Here is a 10,561-nt window from a genome sequence, read left to right as displayed (position 1 = left end):
AGAGTGGAGATCATTATTCTAATTGGATGATGATGCATCCATGAAGCCTCGTGCCAGCAGGCCCATTTAAAGGAATATAATGTGATTGATTATGATGAGGCACTTAAAATGAGCCTAAACATTTTACCAATACTTTAATGCATTTAACGTGAACTTGTGTGTGATACTGTGCTTGTAGACCTTGCAGGAGGGCGGTGTCATTTTTTGCCATGATTATGATTAATTTCATTTTATTTTGTATAACACCGTATTGCAAATTTGCCTCAGAGGGCTTTATAGTCTACAAATACACACATCACCTCCTCATATGAGGTCGCGATTATCTCCAACTCGTCAGTGCAGAAAAAAGACGCTCTTCCTTTAAGTTTATTTGCCTTTGTACTGTAAAAAAAATCCTTGTTTCGGTGATCGACTCTTCTGCTTTCTGGCGTACGACACGCACACGCGATTATCCTGATGACTGACATCTGGTTCAAACTAACAAGACAGTTTGAGCGTGGCAGTTTATGTATTTTTACTTACTTTATTTTTGCATGCAATGCAAGAAATTTTCTCTTAAAACATTTTTTTTTGTTTGTAAAATAAAGACTAATCTACCTTCATAAATCGGGGGCCACGGCCCTATGGTTGATAATCACTGTTATACTTGAAGCGAACCCCAGTGCTATAGTCGTAGAAAGCTAAATATGTTTCTAATATAAAAAAAAAAAAAAATAGAGCTGTAAAAAGATTTAAAAAATTAACTAATCTCAAATTCATGAATCTTGATCAATGGCGATCAATGAATGTTGTTTTTAATGAATGTTTTTTTTTCTTCTAGTACTCAAATGTGTATTTTAGACACTTGTTAAATTAATGTTATTTTAAACACAAAACTACACACATTTGATCATCGCATAGATTATTGCGTTTATTTTGAGAGCCCTACTAAAAACGATTCTTTTTTAGTTACAAAGTTAAATTCTAAACTAAAATGTAAAACTAAACACTAAAATCAACAAACTAAAAACATTAAAGCTTCAAAAAAATGGATATAGTTTTCTTTCCTTCTGTGACATCATCAATAGAACGACGTTGATCCTGAATGATGCGTCCTTCTAGAACTTAAACCATCATGGGGGGGGGGGCATGATGGTTTAAGTATATGGGGTCTATTTCAGTCCCCAATATACATCTAAACCGCTCGCTAAAAGATGCAATTAGGCTGTGGTCCGACAGTGCGCCTGATCAGATTAGCCCCAGCTAGTGCGTTCTGCTCACCGCAGCCTTGAACCCGACCTTGACCCCAATCAGCCCCACACATCACAGGGAGCTGAGGGACACTGGTGCTGCAGCTCCTAATTGGCCTGATGAGGCAGGATGAATATGGTCAACGCTGCCCAACCTGTGGCGTGGCGTCTGTCCCTGCCGGAGCAGGGGGGCAAACATGTGCATTTAGTGCAGCTTGAGTATGTTTGACATTTTGGGAAATTGCTTTTTTTGCTATTTTGCAGCGAGTAGATGGGAAAATTGATGTCACTCTCAGGTCTGTGCAGTAAATATGTAAGCGGAACCAACAACATTGTAGTTTTTATGCAGATTGGAAACGGCAGGCTTGCATCAGCACTTCTGTATATCCCAGAGATGCTCACGAGTCCCAAAGCTCGAGTCCGAGTCGAGTCTGAAGTCACGCGTGTGTGCGACTCGAGTCGCACTCGAGTCCGAGTCTCAAACTCGAGTCCCCATCTCTTATCAACGTCCCTTTTACCCTAAAAAAAAAAAAACATACCAACAACGTTTTACTCCTCCTTTACTCTTTACTTAATGTTTTTTTGTGGTTTTTCCCATAAAATGAAAATACGAAGCGTAGCCGCTAAACCGGAAGTACGTAGATTTTCACAGTAAGAATCGACGCAACCTTCTAATGACAGCGGTTACCAGGGTAACAAGAGGAGAAAAGTTCATTAACGGATATAAATAAATAAGCCTGGTCTGACGGGGTGTGTTAGCAGCAGTAGGTGACAACACTCGCTGCTCTTGTCCACGTATTGTTTTGCTTCAGTGAGCAGAGCAGAGACAGTTTAAGGAGATCGCAGAGTAAACGCATACGTCCCGACGTCAGCGAACCGTCGGTCGGACCCTCAGCCCCAGCCCCCCCCCCCGTCAGCGCCACCCAGCAGCGGCTGCTGTCTTTCTCGTGTGTGGCCGCGCGCGCAGCCAGCAATAGATGTCGATGTACGTGTTACGTAGGCAGGTAACGGAGGGAGCGGTATAGCGAGCTCATCAGATTTTTCCTAAAATGAAACATTGTTCACGAGTCCCAAAGCTCGAGTCCGAGTCGAGTCGGAAGTCACGCGTGTGTGCGACTCGAGTCGCACTCGAGTCCGAGTCTCAAACTCGAGTCCCCATCTCTGGTATATCCACACAAAAAAATGTATTGTATACACTTTAACCATAATCATCAAAAACCACATTCATGAATAACCGTGAATCTGTGGATATTTTAAGGGAAAATGTACCCCTTTTTCAACAGAGAATGACCTCAAACTATGCCTTTAAAGATAAAAGATAAATACAATACTAAGTTAGCAAGTACAAATGTCTACTTGTCATTACGACGCTGTTCTTTATGTTCCAATGGCAGTGCGTAAGCTAGTGATAAAACTGCTAACGTTAGCTTGAGCAACGCAGAGGAAGAATGACTCCGTTTGGTTTGACGGAGTTTGGTCTGAGAATGGCGGAGGTTTTGTCTGACTGAAGCCCTTTCACCGGAGTCCGAGGACTTTTGGTCTGAGACCTAACGCCCTTTCGTTTGGGTCTGACACTTGAGTCTGAGATCTGAGAATGTCCTAAAATGAACACCGTACTGGTGTTATTTTATCCCATCGATCGGAGATGTACGATAGATGAAGTGAGGGACTGTTTCACAACTTAGTTTATAGTTCTAGAGCTTAGTTTTTATGACCTCAAATGTTATATTGTCCAAATAACGAGGAACAATTAGTTTTTCATTTATTCTTGTATTGAACAAATTAACATATTGGGAAAAGATCTGAATTTATTTCACATTTTTTGGTCAACATGAAGAAAACATGGGTTTTTGCCATGTGATTCTGGATGATTCCTCCTACGCTGTTTAATTCCTGAAACTATCCATCCAGCTCTTCTCCACACCAGCTTTATCCTTGTCAGGGTATTGAGGGACTTAAAACCATCCCAGCAAACATTTGGCCTCAGGCAGGAAAATACTCCCGACAGGTTGCCATTCTATTGCAGTCTATTTAATGTTTGTTGCAGGATACTATTGAGATCGAATTGGATTCTTGGGCGGAGACATATACACTGTATGTGAGATTAACATGTCAGAGGTTCCAGAGTTGGCAATTTTTAAGGAATTGTTTGGAGGAGATGGAGAATTCTGGCAGGAAGCTGCCCCGTCTCAGTAAACAGGTCGTCCTCCACATCCCCTCAGAGGCAACACTAAGCGTTGGTAAAGGTGCCAATGGATTTAACCCTCCTGTTACCTTTAAATTTACTAACACCTTTTACCATTGGGGTCAATTTGACCCCAGCGAATTAAACACCCAGAAAATGATTATAATTATATATTTTTTCCCAGGTTTATGTATTTGGAAATAGCTTGGGTTTGCAGGTGCAGATTTAGTGTCTGACCTGTGGACGACCTGATTAGTTTTATACAGCTAAAACGCTCTCGGGTCAAATTGACCCCAAACAACACAGATGCGTACAACATGTGTACAGGACATTCAAAACATATCATCATGTTAATTTTATGTTTACCCAGTTGTCCCCGTTAAATTAGGAAAAGACATAAAATTTGAAGCAAAAAAAAATGTTCGGTATCTATTTAGAGACGTTTGAAACATTGAATGGGGTCAAATTGACCCCGAAGGTAATAGGAGGGTTAAACTAAATCACTGGTTTCAATCATTGGGTCGTAGTCTTTGTAAGCATTTCCGCACCATGTTCATACAATTGGTGAAGAATTCATGATTTTGCCATGGTCAAAGGAAATTTGATGGCATCTGTCTTCAGAATGAAATAACGAATTCTGACCAACAAACCAAGAAAAGCTTGTGTTTAAAGAGTGCAAACAGAAAAGGAAACGAGGAGGGAGGAAAGACAGAATTATAGAACTGCATAGCACACTTAACATCTGTTTTTGAGAATCTGCTGTGGTGGAAAATTAGGACTTGAATGCAAGTTGGTGCTCTGAGTTTCTCTGAAGTAAATTGTGTGTACTAATCATTTTCTCTATGGAGAAGAGCTGGCATGGTAGACACGTGTACTTGTCAGGTACATTGTGTTGTACAAGTAAAGTAGATTAAAATGAATCCTGGTGGCTAATTAAAGGCATTTGTTTAAATGTGTGATTATGTGTCTTGTGGTGGTATGCAATCTAGTTGAGGTGCAGTATTAACCACTGGAGGAAAACACTGTAAACTATGCTTTGATTTATGTCATTAATGATGCAATTAGATTTCAAATATTTCATAAAATATTTGCCTGAAGAAGAGCTGAAGACAGCTCTAGTCATTCTTTTAGATAGGAAAAATTAAATTATGACATGTTTAAACATTTTTTGCCAGGTTTTTCAGCACAAATGGGAGATTCTTCCAGAAATCGTGGAACATAACAAACACCGCGTACTACTGTATCATCTCTCTCTACAGTATTTGGAGTCATTTAGCTGACGCTTTTATCCAAAGCGACTTACAATAATTGCATTTCCACATAGAGATACAAACTCAGAAGAACAATTAACACGAAAGTACAATTTTCATCAAATAAGCAGTTTCAAAACATGTTATAGAAAAGTGCCATTATAAGTACAATTTAAGTGCTAGCATTTGTTAATGCTACAGTTTGCTAGTGTTTTAGTCAAGGTAGAGTCTAAAAAGGTTTGTCTTGAGTTTTCAACGGAAGATGTAGAGGCTCTCTGCAGTCCTGATGTCATCAGAGAGATCGTTCCACCATCTGGGAGCCAGGACAGCAAAGAGTCGCGATCTCGCCGAGTGCTTTTCTCTCAGTGAGGGAGGAACAAGCCGCTTGGCAGATGCAGATCGGAGTGTGCGGGTTGGGATGTAGGGCTTCACCATGTCCTGGATGTAAACTGGTCCCGATCCATTCACAGCATGGTACGTCAGTACCAATGTTTTGAACTGGATGCGGGCAGCCACTGGTAACCAGTGAAGTGAACGGAGAAGTGGTGTGGTGTGGGAGTATTTCAAAAGGTTGAAGACCAGTCGAGCTGCTGCATTCTGGATGAGCTGCAGTGGTCAAATGGCGGTACCTGGGAGACCTGCCAGGAGAGAGCTACAGTAGTCAAGTCGGGAGATGACAAGAGCCTGAATCTGTACCTGTGCCGCCTTCTGAGTGAGAAGGGGTCGTGTTCTCCTGATGTTGTAGAGCGTGTATCTACAGGATCGTGTTGTCGCTGTGATGTTGGCAGTCAGGGAGAGTTGGGAGTCAAGTGTCACGCCGAGGTTCCTGGCACTCTGAGTGGGCGTTAACACGGAGTCGCCAAAGTTAACAGTCAGGTCAGTATGTGTATGTATGTGTTATCTGTGACAAACACTGTTTAACAATAAAAACAGTTTTCATTTAGAACCATGTTTTCCCAAAAAACATGAGAAAATATGGACTCGATGATTAAAACGTTGCACTGGAATTTAAACCACGAGTACTTTCTGATAGTTGCATTTCTGATCATTTATTTTCAAAGGCCCATATATTTAAAGGAGCAGTTCACCAATTTCTCACTTAAATCCTCTCTTTACACGGCAAAGCATAGTGCACGAATGAGAACCATCTCGATGCAACCTGAGCGAGAAATTGGAGCAAATTGATGCAAAATGACCCCAAGATGTCCTTTTTCTAACTCACGGCTGAAAGTGGAGTGAGTTTTGCGTTTTCAAGCCTCTTGACCATGTGTGCTGAAGGAGGTTATTCAAGAGTGAGCTTCGTTGCTTCGAGCTCAGTTCATGCTTTGAAATGATTGCGCTGAAATATAATATGTGACTTTGTGTTGTTGCTGCCAACGTCTTGTGATCTCTGTTATGAACATCGTACACTGTGACTGGCAAAAATCTCCAAAGCCTTCTGTTTGTGTCACTGCACTGATTACTGGACAGTGACTCCATCTTACTGAAAAGCTAGGAGAATCCGCTCTGCAGGATTTGTAGCTTTTGGTAGTTTAGCAGCAAGGAATCGAGTTTATGATGATTAACTTGTCTGTTCTCTTTCTGGATGATTATTACAAAATTGCACTTCTGTTATATCCTTGAAATTATGTTTAATTCCTTTTGGATCTTGCCGATTTACATATTTAATCTTCCGAACAGTAGCTTTTTATGTACAAAATATATTACTGCTGTGTCCATTAATCACAGAAGATGATGTTGGGAATACAAAGACTCCTGCTTGGCCTTTCTTTATTTACTTGTTAGGTTTTGGGTTACGCTAAATTTAAACAGTGCCCTTCCGCAGCTTTTGCAATGCTCTCTGATAATATGACAAGAAAACTTTCAATAACAGGTCACACTACCAGCTGTCACTACTGGTAAATATAGCCACTTAAAATCCTTGAATCTCTTTTGAAAGAAATGCATAGAAAGAATTATTATTCGTTATCCACAACATTTGCTTTTTTAATATCAGGGACATTTGGCACTGTCACAGTAGACAACCCTAGTTATCCTACTCCTAGAAAAGGATTAATCTGTCATTAATTTTACATCTTAGATTTTTCTTCACTCTTTATTATATATGGTGGATGCTTTTTTATGGCAACAAACAAAACATTGTTTCTATAGTAGATGTACCGGAGGACTTTAGATTCAGGGCAATGCAGCAGGTATCAGTATCAATGTTTTGAATTAAGGAAGACCGGTATGAAAGTGTTCCTCTCCCCCTGCCTCCCCCCTGCCTCCCCCCGTACGTCTCTTGCTCTCTTCACTGCGTGAACGCCAACCACACTTAAGAGACTGATGAGAGAAATAGATAAATGTGTAGGTTGCAGTGGCCCAGATAAGGGTCTCACGTGGCTGCTGTCCTACGTTAATTAACTATCGTCAGAGTGATTAATCATAAGGCTGTAGAGGTGGTGTGCAGCAGGCTGTCAGCAAGCTCTTCTGGTATGAAGAGGGGCTGTGTTGTGTTTTTTTTTTTTTTCTAACAATCCAAGCTGATGCTTCTTGTGGTACCAATGTGGGTTTCTTGCTTTTCGACAGATTTCAAAGAAGGAATAGTAACTTTGTTAGCTATACCATAGAATGAAAATCGGTATTGAGTGAAACTTCTCAAAGAAATTGACATGAAATTTGCTACATAATTCGCAAAAATACAATCTGAGATATTCATGAATGGATGGTCGAACTCACAACTTGAAAAATGTACAGTTAAGTGAAAAAGAGCTTCTCTACATAAAGAAGAAAATGTGGTAGAATTAGGGGTAGAATTAAGATGATGATGGCATAAAGGTGAGCGGAATAAGGTTGCTCTTGTCAGTAATGGACTATTATATAAGGCAGTTTTCATTTTTTGAAAAGGGGCCGGAACAATAGCGAGTAGTTTGGTGCTGAGAGTAAGCACTAGTGAAAAGCCAGAGGAGAACCAAAATCGTAAAAATACCACACCTATTCAGAGACTCCGGATCAGCCCTCAACCGAAGGGCTTCATTGAATCCTTTTCAAAGCAGAATGTGAAGGTATCAAATGTCCTTCTCGGGTCACATGTCTCGTAAACAAGCCAGGCCATATCATTTGCTACACTGGACCTAATTAGCTCTTTGTACAATGTATACGAATGAACCGTATACAGCGGATCGGAAAGAAAGCAAAGCTCCTCTGCGAATGGACACGGTGCCTCCTCTCAGGATGACTTCCATCTACTTGACCTCTGACAGTCAGCGCCGTCCGTAATGAAGCAAGTCGCTTTGGATAGACAAAGGTTATGCTGCTTGACGTCAGACTCTCAGCAGGAACAGTAGTAAAAGTGCAGACTTTGTTTAATGAAGGTTTTTAATTCAGTATCCAGCACCATAATTGGGTTCAATTTGTAATTAGACCTGTAATTTGGATAATTACTGCTTATCGTGGGACAACTGACTTTCCCATAAACCTCAGCTGCCCTTTGTATTTGGTGATGATTTGCATGCACACACTAAAATAAAGACGGTTAACACACATTACATTTTTTTAAACATCTGCATGTAGGTATTAGTACTGTGATTACGTCGGTATGCTGATATTAGTGTTTAGCCTTAAGCGCTGATGTTCCTAATATAAGTACAGTAGACTTCTAAACTCTTAAAGTAAATCTTGCATGCAACACAGATACAAAGATGTTAAAAGTAGTTAACTGATTTCCACTGTTGACAAATCTGTGTGCATGTGTAGCAACCTGTTCAATAACTGCATACAACTCTTTTATAAAACAACAAAACCATGTGATCAGAATACAACTATCCTTGATGAAGTGATACCTGAAGATGTACTTATTTAGTCTTTAAATACTGCAGGCCAGTGAGGGTCGTGTGAAAAGACACAAAATCGATCCACTGGCCTACTGTATGGAGGGAATATACAACAAAACTTTATTTGTCTCAACATGCAGCCAATCACAAGATATTGGCTTAGACTCACGGAAGAAATTGCCAGTTATCTTTCCATTTCACACTTTTGCAGCTACCAAAAGTTGAATCAAGTATTTCCAGACAAATTAACATCACGCTGAAATGAAATTAAGGAGCTTACTTTGGTGAATATCTCAATCAGCCCTTTTCCAGTAGAGGTTTTCTGACGGCTTAAGGGAAAATTCCCAGTTGTTGAAACTGTCTCTAGTGAATTTGAACAAGTCTTCTTGGCCAGGTAGTTCCAGGCAGTTTATAATTGAGTTGAGACTCGGGAAATACTCATTAAGACGTTGTCAGTCGCCAGAGGAGGCCGCGCTCAAAGTGTTCAGACGCCACTGAGACTGCAGGTATTCCAGAGTCCTTCTCCGCTCCAGCTGCAGGGCAAACGTGAACCTCTGTCTGCAGGTGTGTGTGTGTGTGTTTGACCATCACCATGTGTGCGTGTTCACATGTTGTGTGCATGGTTTTAATAAAGTCTCGGGTCCCTGGAGCACCATCTGCTTGCACATTGTTCGATCGAGCAGGAACTGGTTGTGAGAGACACCCCGTGTCTCCACACAAACCGCTGATAGAAAAACCTGTTTATTCTCTCACCGGCTCCACAGTCTAACCTGGAGCGGTTGATTGAATGGAGTATAAACAGAGTTGAAAGCATTCAATTGGTATTTTTAAAAGCTCATCTATCAAGAATTCCATTTTTTTTTACTTTCTTCCATTATGTTGCATCTCATATGTCCTCATTTTTCCGCTAATAGCTTATCATTGTGTAATTTCTCGGTTATGTGATCGTTATAAATGTCTACCTATCGACCGTTTGATCTCCTGCATCGATGAAAGAGATTAGAGTGCTATTTTTGATGAGGCGAACGGGGAACGCGCTCAAACTGACGACTGACATGAGCGCCCAGGTTAACGCTGAGCAGAGCCCAGGGTTTTTGTTGTGTGTTTTTGTCAGGTTGGCTGCATGGGTATAAAGATCAGGGACACGATAAGGCAGAGAAACTGATTTGATTATGGTAGTAAGTGCGTATTGTAATGATTGATGGCAATGCAATTGAAGGGGATGAATAATCCAAAACTATTATAGACGTAGCTTTAATTTCTGCCAGCCATGAGCTGGCGCCAATGAAAGCATAAAAAATAGACATGACATCAGAAAAAATGCATTACTAGTATTGTTTCCCTGCTGATGCAACCATTATCAAACCATGCAATGCTGTTACAAAGACATGAAAATGATATCTTTCAAGAGCATAAACAGTTAACTACACGGGCTCAGCTAGAGCAGAAGCTTGGCAGTTAGCAGGTGTCCCATACAAGGGCCTGAGGAAAAACAACAAAACACCAGCACACCGAGAGCGAAAAATGATCAAATCGTTGTCATCTGTTGCATAAAATATACATTTTGATGATTTAGTTTTCCGGTTTGTTGCATTTGTTTAGTGTGCACGTGTGTGCAGCCCCCTCCTCCTGTTCTGTGCCAGTGTGCATGAGAAGCTATGCATTCATATCAGGTGAATCTACAATGCAGTCATGAGCTCCAGAAGCCTTTTCTGCGAGACAGAAAGATGAAGTTTTATAAAGCATGTGGCAGTCGGCAGGCCCCACGAGGGAGAAAACACTGCAGCGGATGAATAAATGTTGGTTCTAACAACCCCAACTTCCAGTTATTTATACAGCAGTCAACATTTCAATTAGGCATGAATTATGGCAACAAATGCTTATCCCTGATACCATCGCTAGGAATGCTTCACCCTCGCTGTGTGAGCAGGAGTTCTTCAATTGTTACATTGCAAATGCTGCCTGGCTACTAAATGAATTAGATTTCTAATTTGGATCTTTGCGCTCCTGGAAAGCTACTTTGTAATCAAGGATGCATGCCTCTCACTAACTTGAGTATGAATGTGAAATCAGCAGACGGTGGGT

At 40.8% G+C, this 10,561-nt stretch overlaps 1 protein-coding gene across 1 annotated transcript in view; it reads left to right on the top strand.

Moving 5' to 3' along the window:
* Positions 1-10,561, top strand: part of cdh13 (cadherin 13, H-cadherin (heart)) — a 230,535-nt gene that overhangs the window by 167,598 nt on the left and 52,376 nt on the right. The window lies entirely within an intron of this gene.

Source organism: Pungitius pungitius, chromosome 6 (assembly GCF_949316345.1).
Source record: "Pungitius pungitius chromosome 6, fPunPun2.1, whole genome shotgun sequence".
NCBI lineage: Eukaryota > Metazoa > Chordata > Actinopteri > Perciformes > Gasterosteidae > Pungitius > Pungitius pungitius.
This window is presented reverse-complemented; position numbering and strand designations above follow the sequence as displayed.